Source organism: Ambystoma mexicanum, chromosome 6p (genome assembly GCF_040938575.1).
Source record: "Ambystoma mexicanum isolate Mex_15411 chromosome 6p, UKY_AmexF1_1, whole genome shotgun sequence".
In the NCBI taxonomy this organism is placed as follows: Eukaryota; Metazoa; Chordata; class Amphibia; order Caudata; family Ambystomatidae; genus Ambystoma; species Ambystoma mexicanum.
The window spans coordinates 1,510,692,518-1,510,708,137 of record NC_090935.1 but is presented as its reverse complement, the minus strand read 5'-3'; the positions used below and the strand labels follow the sequence as shown (position 1 = coordinate 1,510,708,137).

Below are 15,620 nucleotides of genomic sequence, written 5' to 3'. Positions count from 1 at the left end.
CTTATAAGTTTTAAACCAGTAGTTGCCATAGAAGTAGAGGTCTTCATTATATGAGTGGAGGAAGCTCCAGTGGCACACTGTCACCACTATCCTGATTCTGGATGACACTTGGGACATTGGCAAGCAGATCTATAAAATGCCTTCTCCTTGCTCCCATCCCCGGCAAGTTTGGAAAAGAAGTGTAATGAATACCCCCCAACATGGCTCAGCTTCCTTATGCCTTCAGGGCCGTTCAGGACCAAACTCCATGGCGACAGTAGCTGTTCATCGTCCCATCCATTATCCAGATTCATTGTTAACCTTTGTCCGGCCTATTGAAGTCTGCATGCTGTATCCCTGACAGTTTGCCATCACACCGAACTATAACCCGAAGATGTGGCTTATGTTCGGTGACCTCATCCAATAGCTGGCCAGTTGATATACAAGGAAGAAGTTTTGACAGGGCAAGACAGCATCAAAACACGCCTTTGATGCTCCATGGATGTTAGAGGCCCCCTCCTTTGGCAGATGGTGAATGGTGCAGTGTTAATGAGACAGACCTAGATGAAGGCCAGGCACCAGAGTCCGGAGACACAAAAAGGTCTTTAGAATGGAGTTTGATGCACTTTTAATTGCATCGAGCTGATTTTGGCCGCTGCCAGGGTGATGTCTCTTCAGGAGCAACGTCTTTCATTTATTCAAAGGGTCACGTTTTATGGGCACACAAACCTCTCAATCATCCTATTATCAGAGGCAATATACAATGCCCTACTCATCAAAGAGTTTGGGACACGGGACGTATCAATTCTTCAACAACACCGGACTCTCCACCATGTTCCCCATGTTCCTAAACACCTCACTTGGTAGACAAATCAAACACTTGCCACAATCGACCTGAAGGATGCCCATTTTTAAGTTTTCATCCATCCAAGCCACTGGGGTTTTTTCTGCTTCATGGTGTGATCACAGCATTTCCAGGTAAATGTTATTTTCTTTGATTGAAGATCAGCAACACAGATGATCACGCAGTGCCTGCTTCTAGTGGCTGCACACCTCCACATGGGTGACTGGTTGACAAGAGTGCGCAATTCTAACCTGGTGCCAAGAGCCATACAGCATTCACTGTCGTTAATATCCTCCATGGGCGTCTCTCAATCATACAAGGTAGAGGCTACATCCTAAACCAGAACCTCCTTTTGGGGCCTCTTTTAGACACCTAGAAGGACACCTTTTGTATCCTTCAAGGAGCAGCAGAAGGTTCTGGGCACAATGGGAAGTAGCTTTCTTGGTGGGTCCAGCTCCATGGCCAGACGGAAAAAGTCCCTGTTTAGTTTTTTGGAGAAGACCTACATGGACAATGAGTGCCTTTTTTAGGATTCCTTCACAAATCCTTGGTTTGGATATATTGATGGGGAGCACATGTTGACAGTTTGCTGTTGTGCCCTGACTATTGATGGTATCAACAGCTTTTAGAATTTGCCATACAAAATGACATCAACATTCTGATAGAACACCTTGAGGGTGTGACCAATTCACAAGTGACTATTTTAATTAGTTACCCAAGGTACTATTAAGATTATATTAGCAGTATCCACACCAGTAGCGACTTGGGAAATAAACACTCTTTCTTGACTCCTAACACTACCCTTTGGGCCAATGCACAACTGAAATCTTTCTTGGAAGAGGCTCATCTCTGCATGCCGTGTTACTGACATCTAGGTACTACATTCAATTTAAGGTCATCCTGAAGAGATGGACAACCACATTTCCTTCCAAAAGTGATCTCAGAATTCCATCTGAACCAGACTTATTAATTGTGAACATTATTCAAGATCACTTTCCGTGCTGGCAGGTCAGTTTTTGCACACCTTGGATGCTTATATATATTATTTTTTTTAAAAATATTAAATATATTTTTTTATTTTCGCGCCTTGAAACACTTGTGTATAGGCGCGTTATAAATGCCATATCATAATATTTTTTTTTTATTGTTTATGTGGTGCCAGCAGCAATGTACGATTGATGTGTGGTACCACAATAGAGAAAGTGGGACGAGACAAAGGTGGAGTGAAGTAATCCGATTATTCACATTTCTTTGTACATTCAGATGCGTTTAAGTGCGAGGAGAGGGGAAATCGGGCAAGTACATACTTGCTAACCGATCACCCCAGGAGGCAATAACGAGAAAAGTATGTGCTAAAAAAATTAAGGTGCCTGCCAAGTCTAGGATCTGCAAGAAGTGGAGAAACAACTGCACATGCACTTTACTGCATCAGCCCTAATGTAAGAGAGGAATCTAAGAACAGGAGACAGGTTCCTAGCTGGATGGATTGACAAATGTGAAACTGTGTTCAATCCCTGAAAAGTAGATGGAGCAAGATGGGGCATTTGTCAAGAGTAGCCCAGTTAAAGGGTGAAGCCCCTTCAGACTTCAAAGGCCTGGCCACAGAACTCTGAAGCCTCCTACTACAAGCATCAGGTGGACAACACAGATTACTAGTAGCAGGATACCTGCAGGGTTGAACATTCAGGTTGAAAAACTTGATTGAAGAAAGACATTTTTAACAATTTACTGATTTTCAGGTGTTCCAGAGAGAGGCACCCACGATCCAATTGATCTCGGTCTTGTGTTTTTCCTGAACTTTGTCAGAGTGTCTTCTGGTTGTCATAGATTTAACTCCCGCTGGGTGGTGTTCCTCCTTTATAAAATGTTTGTTAATCAGGGCCTCCTCAACTGTATTGCAAAGCGCTTCAAATTCTAGCTGGGAGGGGATGGCTCTAGCTGGGAGGGGATGGCTCAGGAGCAGCAGCTGGTCCCATGCTTATTAGCTGGAGATGTCCAGCATAAGGCGTACTATAAATGGCCAATAGCCAGTGTGTTAAGGTCACAAGGTTTCATCTTCAAATAAAGCCTCAATGCTTAGTTCTGTATCAATACCAAAAGGTGGATAAGATGTTTTGGCAGGTCCAACTATAAACTTACAGTAGGTGATTCTTGCCAGCCTCATTGCTATTGTCATCTTAACCTTGCGGTGCAAATTAAGGAACAGGTAGGATACATTTTAAATCAATCAAACAGGTTCATTCAGATATATAAAATTATCCATTAAACGACAAAAATACAATTATATACATATCATCACATTACAGAAAATAACATGCATATAGAATAAGCAATCACATAATCATATAAAATGCCCACATTAAAATTGAATAATAAAATCATACAACAAACGGTACTCACACAGTTAGCCCATTGCCAAAGATGATATAGTTCCCAACACTAGCTTTCACCGCCTTGCCGTTTCAATATACTATTTCTGAAATACATTGCTCTTTTCAGAAACTTCAAAAGTGCCCAAGCTGTAAAGACTGTTTCCGCACTCAAAAGAAACACAAGAGCAGCCCTATGAGAACGTATCACTGTCTTCTTAAGGGCAGGAATCAGTCATTTTCCGAAATACCCACATACCCTATGCAAAAAAACAGCAGATGGGAAAGATCCTCGCGAGAGTGGCCACACACCGGGCAACCCGTATATTCAGGGAAACTTTTCCACTTGTGGGTATTTCCTTGCAACCGCAATGAATCGAACCGTGCCCTCGTGATCAGCCACCTGTCTTTTTTTTATACGGGCTCCATGTCAGATATGGTTGTATTCCAGTAAGCCTGCTGATACTTGTGTGCACTTGGCCAGATTTATGGCCATATTCTAGCAAAATTCTTTTCCTTACTAGAATGTCTCCCAGTGTAGCTTTATAGACTGCCCCCTCGCTTTTGGTTATCAGTGTGGCGGGAGGAAAGAGGGCACCTAAATTAACTTCACCCAGAGTAGAGGAGAAATAAGCAAGCCAAGGGATTTTTTTCCAGCCAACTTTACCCAGCACAGTGCGAATAATAAAATGACAAAATGACAGAGGGAGGCATGTTTATTAGCCCACAGCCGAACCCAAAATAAAAGCGGAGCCATCGCCCACTGGTCTTCCCAGAACTCCACACACAATTCTCTATGGATGGTTATTCCAGAGGCACTGGTTGGGAGCCCCAACAGATTTTTAAAAAATGTGTTCTCTTTACTTTGAATTTCAGCCACATTTTGGAAGCCCCAGATGGGTGCACCATACATAGTGGTTGCTACAGTTTGCGTACCATAAATCTTTATCACATCCAAGGGCTGGCCCCTACACTTTGACATAATTCTAAATATGCCGCCTATCTGTTGACTCAACTTAGCAGATTGCTTGGCCACGTGGGCCCTACCATTTAAGGCCTCTGAAAAACTTATTCCAAGATAGTCAAAAACCTTGACTCTAGGTATGATTTCTCCTGCACAAACCATAGGTTTAATGGGCACAGGATGTTTTCTTCCTACGTAGGCCATTACTGCTGATTTCTTAGTATTAATTATAAGGCCCAGGTTATCCATATATGTTGAATAGGCATTGATCAAAACCTGTAACGCCCTTGGTGTTCTTGCTAGTAGGACTGTCGTCCGCGTAGGCCAATACTGGAAACCCCCTTCCCCCCCAATATCAGGAAGTCAGCCAATACATCCATGAGATCCTGAGAAAGAGGCAAAACAGATAGGGGCCAGTACACAGCCCTGCCTTACACCACACCCCACCCGAAAACAGGCCGTACAATGCCCACCTGGGCCACTACGTACACAGGCTTCATTATCAGTGTAGAGGTCAACTAGCACCCGCAAGATGTCCCCGGGGCACCTTAGGGACCCAAGCACAGCCCAGAGCTTCACTCTCTCCACCTTATCAAAGGCTGTGCTTAGGTCCATAAAGGCCAGATATATACTGCCTCACCCCAACAAAAAACTGAATTGGCCACTAAAATATAAAGATTAAGGCTCTGTTCTATTGTGCCCACTCCCGGGCGAAACCCAAATTGAATGTCCGAAAGAATCGACTTTTCCCCAATCCAGGATTCGATTCGGGCCAACAATATTCTCCCAAAAATTTTGAAGGAGTCAAACAATGATGTTGGCCTATATGCGCCGGGGCTAGATATATCCCCCTTTTTAAAAATTGGGAAAATAATCGCCTTCTTCCACAAGGGAGGATACTTCCCTAATTGTAGACAGGCATTAAACACCACTGTCAATGGATACATTTTAGAATATGCAGGTGAAAGGCAGATTTTTTAAAATTCCTTAATCTGTCTGCTTGCTGTCGCAAAAGTGCTCCTTCTGGAAGGCCATTCTAAACGGAAAGTACGAGGAATGCTCCTGCACATGAAGATGGTCTGTTTATGATGTATTCAGACAGGTATCCAGTTAATATGTCGAAAATAAAATTTGACTATTCTTTTTTTGATTTACATGGTTTTTTTTGTTTCGCAAGTAAAATAAAAAGGGTTAAACATTTTTTTTATATAAAAAGGGGGTTGGGCGAACCCCCCATTTCAAACAAAAAATAACAAAAAAAGACATTCTAATTTTTTTTTTTTTGGTAATATTTTTTCGACATTTTTGCATTCGAAATAATGCAATTTGAAATATTAACTGCAAACCAGTCAGACAAAGGTGATAGTCACGCGTCCTGTCCTGTCTTGTATTAGGATTAGACAAGTGGATACGTTATGCAATGGTACAGAGTTTCTGCAGCTTGAAGGCTATTTGTGTATTATCCACATACATTTGGAGCAGGGTTAAAAATAGTCTCTACAGTATCCGTTAGAACAGGGGTCTTCAACCATTGGCTCTCCAGATGTTTTGGACTTCAACTCCCATCAGCGCTAGCCAGCATAGTCAATAGGGAAGAATCATGGGAGATGTTGTCCAAAGCACCCGGAGAGCCACATGTTGCAGACCCCTGTGCTAGAGGCTTCATGTATCAGTAAAATAGCAATGCTGGTGGCACAACCTTGTGCATCTTCTTGAGGTGGTAAATGGCTCTCCACAAACTGCCTGGTCTTGCAAGCAATATGGCAGCAAGCAATATGGAGTTGGCAGCTGAGTTGCGTTGCTGCAGTCTACTCTCTCCTTCTCTACAGAGACCTGAGTGTCTCTTCAGTTGCTGTGTGTTCCTGTTTGTGGGGAGGACCATAAAACCCCATACTATCCGCGGAGCGGCCGCGGAGTTGGCAGCTGAGTTGAGTTGCTGCAGTCCGTGGGCAGGACTGGCAGACCATCACTACATGGAGTCTGAAAACCCTTCGGGTGGTACGGAAGAAGATGGGCGCTGGATGCGGGGTGCCAGCTTATCCTACAACAGACCAGAGTCAAATCGGGGCCCCGCGGCTCAGTCGACCCCAGGTTCTCGTGGCTGCCCTCCATTGACATTGTCCAAAGAATCTCTGTTCAAAGAATTAAAGGGAGCAAGAAACGCTGTAATTACGCCAACATCAGCCGCATCAGCCGCTCGTGCGGATCGCTTACCCCCCCTTCTCCAGATCTCTCCTGCCTTGGCTGACTTGGCAGACTCTAGCAAATCACACATTCCAGCTGTACTTGAAGCTGTACAGGGAGGAGCATCGGGAATAGCACCGGACACAGCACCGGACGTTCTAACACAGACTGAGCATGCTCAGGCGGCACAAACTCCTGGCTCGCCCCCAGTGCAGCCTGCGAGGGATTTGCCAGCCGGTCCAAATTGTACCGCCGGGCTCGTTCCAGGAAAGGAGTTGGAGCCCTCACAACCACCTTCATTCAATCTCACCGTTGCGACGGCGCTGATGACGGGTGTTCGCGGCTCGCTGTACGAGGCCTCTGAAGTCCCGCTCGGAGTCCCGGGCATAGATGCTGCCTCCGCGCTTGCGGTGCTGGGCGGCACAGAGAGGGGACAGGGGTCCCCCCCCCCTCGGCACGTCATCTGAGAAAAGGCTGGTGGAGGCTTTATTCCACGCCCCAGAAGGAGCGACCCAGCCTCCGAGTGAAGGCGCGGCTAAGTGGCTCCCGGAAGGAGGCAGGCTGAAAACGCCAGAGGGAAGAGCGTTGCGCGCCCACCCGCCCCCTCGGGAACTAGTGATCAAGCAGACGACTCCATAGAAGAACTGGGAGAAGTAATAGAATCTTCTACCTGGTTGTCAGCGACCCCCTCCCCCAAAAAAGAAAAACAAATTAAGAACTGGACCAAAAGTGTCCCACCTACCAGCGTCAAAAAATAACAAACAAAAAAAAACACTCGGCAGACTTTACAAAAAAAAAAACATCTGCTTTGAAGGTACTGTCCGAAACAATGATATGTAATTCCTTGAAGGAATACTTTGTGAGCCAAGGTAAAAGAAAATACGATGTTCTAAAATAACTCACGGACGCAGAGATATTGGAAGTAACCATAGAACGCCCAATAGGTCCAAAACAAAGTCTACCCGCCTTAGTAGAAACAAAGTACTAAAACAAAGTAAAGGGCCCTTTCAGTAACCCCGGCGCAAGTATCGAAAACCAGAGGCCTCTTGTCCTATTCTTGTCCCAACAGCCGCAAACTTAACATCCCCAACTAATTCCAGTGGTGTCGCTCAGAGTCAAGACCTGGCGCAAGTCAATTCCACTCGCCCAACACTCTACTCTTCGCTAACACCTACCCCTACAGAACCGGTGTTTCCGCGCCTTCTCTCACCCAACACAACATCGGAGAGAGTGCGGCGTCCCCAATCTTCGTCTGAGGACTTCCTTGCCCCCCCCCCCCCAAATTCAGGCAGACCCAGTGGTCAACGACACAAGCTCGCCACCAGGGAACCCTGCACATCGACCAGTTTTGCCACCAATTTCTAAGGACTCAAGTACAACAAAAAGCGCACCACAAATACCTACACTTCTGACTCTGCCTCCAGTCACACCAAGAAGAAAAAGCAAATCTGGTGAGCCACAACATGATGAAATACAGAAAGATACGCCTCCAAAGCGAGTAGACCTAGCGACCTTAATGTCTGCAATAACAATTGCAAACGTTCGGCAAACTGTACGAGGCAATAAGCGACTCACTTAAGGACCAAACAACTTTACTGGCAATGGCTCACACTAAATTGATTTTCCTGGAAGGACATTTCACAGCTAAAGAAAAACAGGACACTGAACTGTTCAATAAAATTCTGTTGGCCCCCACGAGACCTGGGCCAACACCGGAGCTTCCACTCAAGAGAACCATTGTTATCAAGGACTCAACAGACCAAGCTCACAAACGGAAATCACCAATACAACTGAGCAACAGTTTGTACCTAAACCACTAGCGGCAGACTTAAAGTCCCTTCCTGGTAATTGTCCTGACCATCAAAGCAAACAAAAAAAGAACCAATCTCACTCTGGTCACCCTGACCTATCCAATTTATTCTCAATTGGATCTGGTATACGGGGGTCCTCCAAGCCCTTCTTACAATCAAAAGGGCCATCTACGAAGTTTTCAGAAAATTCGAAACCCGCGGAGACCCAGTCTGGTGCACAGACGCCTGCAAAGCGGGTAGAGAAAGCAAAATCCTCTCTACAGGCCGACAAAACCTCAGATCAACCCGACCCAAAGGAAATAAAAGGACAGACTCAACAAGCAGGCCCCTCGGTCAGGCCAAAAGTGAAAGATCATAAGGAAGGTGAATCCTCGAGGCCTACGTCGAAGAGGTATCCACCAGAGAAAGGTTTCACTCTGGCCCCTTCAAGAAAGTCACCTATCACAGCAGAACACTTCATGAGAGACAAAAACCTCATGAACCTAACCCTCCATACAGCACCTACCAGTGCCGCCGACCCCCAAAATTGGCACTTTGGTAAGCAAACCACATCTACAAAACGTAACAAGATTGTCTGTCCAGTCTCTAAAAAACGTAGGCGAATGAGTGGTCCTCGCACGGAAGTGACCCAAGCAAACAACTCCAGATATCCGAGAGGTCCGCTAAAGCTGAGAAACCTCATCACCTCCAAAAAACCGTCAAAAAGAAATGGATTTAAGGCCCCGCGAGAACCCGAACCCAAACCCAAGAACCAGAAGAAGCCCGGACAGTCCCCGAAGAGGATCCAGTCCGAAAAAGCAAAGCAGTCCCTACAGACAAAAATACACCGCACGACTCCACAGGCCTCAGCACAACCTGTCTCCTTCTATTATCTTCAAGCTAGAACAAATCCCGCAAAACTTTGAAGCGATAGCCCTGAACAGGGGCACAGTCCTGAAAATCCTGACGCACACCAAAGACTTTAAGCACCTGACAACGGCTGACTTAACGCTAGTCGAGCCATACCACAAAGGACAAAAGGCAAAGGCCTTTTTTCACGTTAAAGAACACGCGGTGAGGCGGGGTTCTAGAGAAGGCGAATCCAACCTACTCAAATGTGGATACACCATCACAGAGTGGACAAGTTCAACAGATAAAGAAATCAAACACTCGACGAATATGTACCCCAAGCCAAAACCATCCAAAGCTGAAACCCAGAGGAGCCCGCATGAATACCCTAAACCAGCGAGCCATCGGATGGCCACTTTCCATGACCTTGGTGCAGAGGCCAAACGTTCAAACAGGAAAGGCAACCGAAATCCCCCGAGTGGGGTAAGAGAAAGGAGAAACCCAAGCCCAGTACCACACGGGACACCTAAAACAACAATTAAAAACTCGAACGGCAAGTCAAATGAAGCTCTGAGTGAGAGGTCCCCTCTTCCACCTCCGAAGATCTCGTCAACATTCGCTCCTTTCAAACAACTACTAGCATGGTTGCCTAAAGCTCCAACGCCCTTGATGAAAAAATAGCAATTAACACCAATGAGTCTGCTAAAGAGACAAAAGACTCAACCATCACCTTCAGCAGTCTCTCAAAGCATGAAGACGCAACAAAGCTCTGTCCTTAAAATGATGTCTTGGAACACAAGAGGATTTAGTCACCTAACAACAAGTCCAGGTGAAGTCAACCTAGCGGAATACGACATCATAACGCTACAAGAAACATGGCTCATCGACAAACCAGGAATTGACGGTTTCTCAGTAATGGTCTCACCAGCCAGCAAAGGTCGACTGGGTCGCCAGTCCTCCAGTCTCTTGGTAGCAGTCCGGCTCAGAGCTGGTCTGAAAAATAAAGAAACGCCTAGCTGCAACTCAAAACCCTCTTGTGGTGTTGGTGGAATGGGCGAGACCCTCTGTAGCAATGACCAAAAAAAAGGAGACCAATTGGCTGGCCATAATTACAACGTACTGGAATCCGCAGTCTATCACAGATGAGAAATTCCTCAAAATCATTGAAACAGAGATTGATGGAATTATGGCAGCTCAGGATGAGCCTCTAATCATAAGTGGTGACTTAAACGCTAAGTGCCCGAAAAATGGCCAGAACACCAACCACTCATGACCAAAAATCCAGGCAGAGTCTCGAGGGCAGAAATGGCAATCTCTAATGAATACCAGAAATCTTCACAACATCGAGAGGACTTGGGAAAGAGGCGCTCAAAAGGGGACCATCGACTACATCTTTACATCAGAGGGTCTGCTTACTCGGATCACATAATTTGAAGTCCTTCGGACCACCGCCAGTGACCATGATATCCTGAAAATCAGTTGGCCCTCGGAGTTTAGCCCAAGGGAGTACTCGTCTGAGGCAACAAAACCCACAGCCCAAGGAAATCGTCTCAGACTCACGGCTGAAAGGATCAGAGAACTTACAAGAAACTATACTTGGCAGCAGTATAGGGAGTCAGGAGTCTTAATGCCTTCATCAGACTACCAGCCTCTCCTACTCCCTTACTATTCAAATATACAGAAAAAAGCAAGGGTCACTGCACACCCGATTCACGAGTACAACAGGGAGTTGGTCATCAAAAGGCGAAAACTGAGAAAACTGAAGAGGCAAGCGATTAACTTAAAAACAAACGATGCTCAGAAAATCTTTTTGGAAGAACAAAAAAGATACAAGACATGGCTAAGATTCCACAGATTTGCTCTATATCAACAAGACGCCGAAAAAATGTTAAGGAAACTGGCGGACAAAAACTCTGGAGCTTTCTGGCAACTGATAAGAAATAATGACAATCCCTCGACATTTCTACCAACTAACTGTGTCGCGGAGGACATCTGGAAATCTCACTGCTTTACCACTTTCAAGCTCCCCAAGCAGAAATCGATCATTACGGAAGAACCCTCTGAAGTTACCACCTGGGATGACTTCTCTGATATCGACAACATTGTGATAGCCATAAATAGGCTAAATCCCTCAAGAGCACCCGGACCCGATGGAATTACCAACATCGATTTGAAAAACCATCCGATAGAATGGGCCTCCTTTATCAGCCAAGTTTTCAAAAACTGTACCCCGTCTAGAACAATTCCCGGCTCTTGGACCACCTCTGTGGTCGCCCCCATATACAAGAAAGGAGACAGGGCGGTCCCTGTAAACTACTGCACAATTGCTCTGCTAGACACAATCGGAAAGATCTATGGTTTGTTCCTACAAATGAGCTTTCAAACATGGGCAAAATCTGCTCAATGCAGCAACCCTTTCCAAGCGGGCTTCATGAAGAACTGTGGGACTACAGTGAACATCATGATCCTTAGTATTTTAAAGAACAAACTCATGGAAGGATCAGGAAAGGTTTTCCTCGCTTTTATCGACCTCACCCAGGCGTTCGACCAAATTGACAGGGAGATGCTATGGTCAAAATTGGCCTCCTGGAACTGCCCAAACACAATTCTAGACCCTGTCAAAGCCCTTCACACCGGAACCCCAATGAGAGTTAAACTGACCCAAAAGGCCTTCTCTCCGATGAAATACCAACATTCTGAGGAGTTAAGCAAGGATGTCCCCTTGCACCTGCCCTGTTTATCTCCTTTCTAGGCGATTACAAAGAGAGTGCAAATCAAATAAGATCTTTTCCGCCAAAAATTGGCCAAACAGCCTTGGCTCGACGACTTTATGCTGATGACATTATCCTCCTCGACCAGACAGAAATCGGCCTCCAAAGACAACTGGATAACCTGGCCTCTTACATATCTGCAAACAATCTGGAGATAAATAAGGAGAAAACGAAAATCTTGATAATGGAAAAACCACCCAGAAAGAAGTCAAAAAAATCGAGCTGGCACATTGAAAAAGCTTCCCTGGAGGTAATCAAAAACTTTAAATACCTCGGAGTGATGATGGACAGTTCCAAAACAGAAGTATCAATGCAAAAGCACCTGTGGGAAAAATCACGGAAGCTAACAACTCCGGCTCGGATCATCGACAGGAAATATGGTTGGTTCTCACTGCTACCGGTGCTAAAATTCTATAAAGGGAAAGTGGTGCAGTGCCTGGTTTACGGAGGAGAGGCTTTGCCCACGATCCCATCAACAATCTGGCAAAAACTAGAGGGGTACTTCTGGCGGAAAGTTCTCCAATTTCCAAATGCAACATCGATCGCAGCCATCAGAAGAGAATTGGGCCTCCGCTCAGTGAAAGCAGTAAAAGAGGTAGGAGAAATGGCCCTTTTCAGGAAAGTGCTCATGTCTGAATCTCCACCGTTATACAACCTGATAAAACTGGAAATGAATAACGTTAACTGCAAGATGTTGACTGCGTGGGTGACCAAACAAAGAACAAGCCTGGCTAACATTGCATGCACAGAAGAGATACTGACTCAAAATCCAACCAAAGTAAAAAAGAAAATGGACCAAGAAGACTGGATTGAAACCCAAACAATTGCAGAAAAAAACAAATTACTGCTGCATCTCCCTCCTCAAGCAAACAAATTGCACGCCACGACTGAAATCATCAAAAGATTTCCGGACAAAGCTCTTCGCTCAACTTTCCTAAGGGCAAGGCTGAACTTATTGCCAACTAACGAAGTTCGGACCATCAGGGGGCTTTCTACGACAAACCATTGTCGCCTGTGCAAAGTTTCATCAGAAAAGGAGTCGGTGAAACACCTTCTGCTAAACTGCTCTCAGACTATCAAATGGAGAAGAGCGTTCCTCGGCCCTCTACTTGAACCATTCTCTTTGTTTGAAGAAGAAGTGTGGTGCTCCCGTCTAATGAGTGGCTCAAAATCTTCATGGTCCCTAGCAACGGCAAAAATCCTAAAAGCCGCCTTGGACGAATGCGCTAAACAAGAGACGGAGCAACTTATAGTGAGCTCGGCCGACTAGTCGGGTGCAGCGTCTAAAAGCAACAGACTCAAAACAGATAAATCAATAAAGAGCAACTAAAGAAAGATGAAAGAAAGGAAGAGAAAATCATTTTGCAAAATCATAAAATTGATAAAAGCAAAAAAATAAAAAAATAAAAAATGTTATCCTGAAGTAATGAAGTGATCAATTTCCTAGATATCCAGTGATGATGTATTATCTGCAACAGGATTCTGTGGTTGACCGTATCGAAGGCATCCAAGTCCAACAGAAATAGGGCTATTTTCATTGAATGTTGTCAGCAGCCACCTCCTTCATATTGAGCAGACACAATTGGGTGCTATGTGCAGATCAAAGCAGTGATTGTTTTAAGCAAGCTCTCAGTTTCACTGTATCCCAGAAGATGTTCGGCACCCGCTTTCTCCAGTATTCTCCCCATGCAAATGTTGTGGAGGATAGTTAGGAAATTGTCAAGAATGCTCCAGTCCAATGACGTTTCTTTCAGCAGTCGTGAGATGATTGGCTTCTTAATTCTTCAGGTATTTTGCTGTAGGAAAAGGAGCTGTTCGAGCCATTTGCAGCAGGGCGTATACGTTAATGTTTTCCTTAATGGTAATAGCTGGGCAAGGGTGGGTAGCGCTGCTCAGACACACCAATGATTTCAGCGACTCCTTCAGGGTGATAGGCTGGTGAAGTTGTAAAGCAGCTAGCGGAATGTGCTGTGGTGATTGCAACCTGACTGATCTTGGTCAAAATGAAGTCAGTGATTTACTTGAAATTCTTTGGAAGCTTGTATCCAGCTCATCTGCTTGTTCCTGGGAAGTGGTGGTTTTTGACCAGCATTCAGCAAGATTTATTCATTTTTAGGGTATCTTAAAGACTTCAGTGGATTGGTTTTTGGCTTGAACAATGCAATTTTCATGTTCCAGCTGTATTTATAGAGCCTCAAGGTCCACCCTTTTTCCTTCTTGAGGGCCCTGTAGTGCATAGTGGGATGCAACACCCATGGGTCCCACTTCCCAGGAGAAGATGGGGAAACAAAACTGCGGTAGACTCTTGGACCCTCTGAACACAGAGGCCACACTTCCCCGCTATTTGCAGCAGCACTGGAGTGGAGCACGATCGGAATGGTGGACTGCTGGTGTAAATGAACACTTACTAAAAATCTCATACATTGGTGGACTCGATCCCTTAGCTCAGATATGTACGATTATGAAACAGAGAAAGCGACACAGTGTAGCAGTGCTGCATGGAACCATACAGCCAAGAAACTAATTTTGCCGGACTTCAAAATGTTGGTCTGGAGATATTAACCTTTTCTTAGTGTATGAGCGCAGTGCATGGAGCAAATCACAAAGAAGGGGGGGGTGATTGAAGTCAAACACTACAGTAATATAATTAGGAGAAAGGAAATGTGATGCAATGCGATTCATTTTTTGAAGTTACTCTGCAAACCCATTATCACTTAGAACTATGCGTTAAGTCTCCACATTCTTGTCCCCGGTGGACCCTGCAGTATCAAGGTGGCTATCAACTACGAGTGATGAGAGATGCCTCTGGAAAAGGTACATCATGCCTGTTTCTCTGAGGTTTATTTGTGAAATAAACAAATTATCTTTTTTGGACAAGGAGTAATGCACTTCAGAATGGGAAGAACAATTTGCTTAAGGATGTTGAAACACCGTGAATTCAACCTCACCTCTTGGGTCCATCCATTTAGTTTTTTTGTTCCCAGTCCCTTCCTCGCCCCAAGGGCATCCTATCTTGGGCCCTGGACATTATATCACTAAATTCCCCTGCAACAAATTAGACCTGGATCCACCCCACAATCTTCTCGGTTACCCTTGTAATAATTTCCGTCAGAATCGAGGAGCGTATGTAAAGGTTGAGAATACTAACACACTTTGAACCCAATATACCAGTTAATTGCAGCCATCTTCCCGCAGGGTTGCAGTGAAAACTAGTGGTTATCCGTGGACGTGGAGAGAGATTTGTTTAGTCAATTTACCCACACCTCGAGTGCCCTTTGCGAAACCTACCTGAAATACATTGGAGCAAATCAACTTACCCAAAAAGCAAGTTGTACCCATCAAATGAACTTCTTGCCTCCGAACCACGTTAGGTTTATATCATTTCAGTTACTGAAATAACCTCATCCTTTTAGATGGATCACTCAGGCCATTTGCATTTCATTATATACATCTTACTCGCTTTGAAGATTGTTGTTGAGTAGATATCAGATTGTTGCCTCAAACAATGTTATAAAACCACCTCCACCCTTTCACTGGCATCAAGAACTCCCCCAACCTGTACTACCTTCCTACAAGAAGCGCCCGTCACCCAACCTCCTTTAAGTGATAGCAAAAGCACTTAGAACTAATAGAATCAAAAGCTCATGAACCTTGTCCTGGCTGTTAAACTGCATTTGGTGAAATGTCCATTTCCACTTCCTTTTCAGGCCGATCTGGGAATGAATAAATGACTTTAAGGGTGATGGGTGGCTGGTGGGCTGTGGGGGCTATAGCAGACTTGCCCCTGATTAAATAAAAATGCGGCATAGATCGCAGGGAAATGGCTGCCATGACAAGATGGTCCAGAACTGCAAGAAACTCCCCTACACC

At 45.0% G+C, this 15,620-nt stretch overlaps 1 protein-coding gene across 1 annotated transcript in view; it reads left to right on the top strand.

Moving 5' to 3' along the window:
* GAK (cyclin G associated kinase) overlaps positions 1-15,620 on the top strand; it is a 2,243,070-nt gene that overhangs the window by 925,953 nt on the left and 1,301,497 nt on the right. The gene's annotated exons all lie outside the window — the stretch shown is intronic.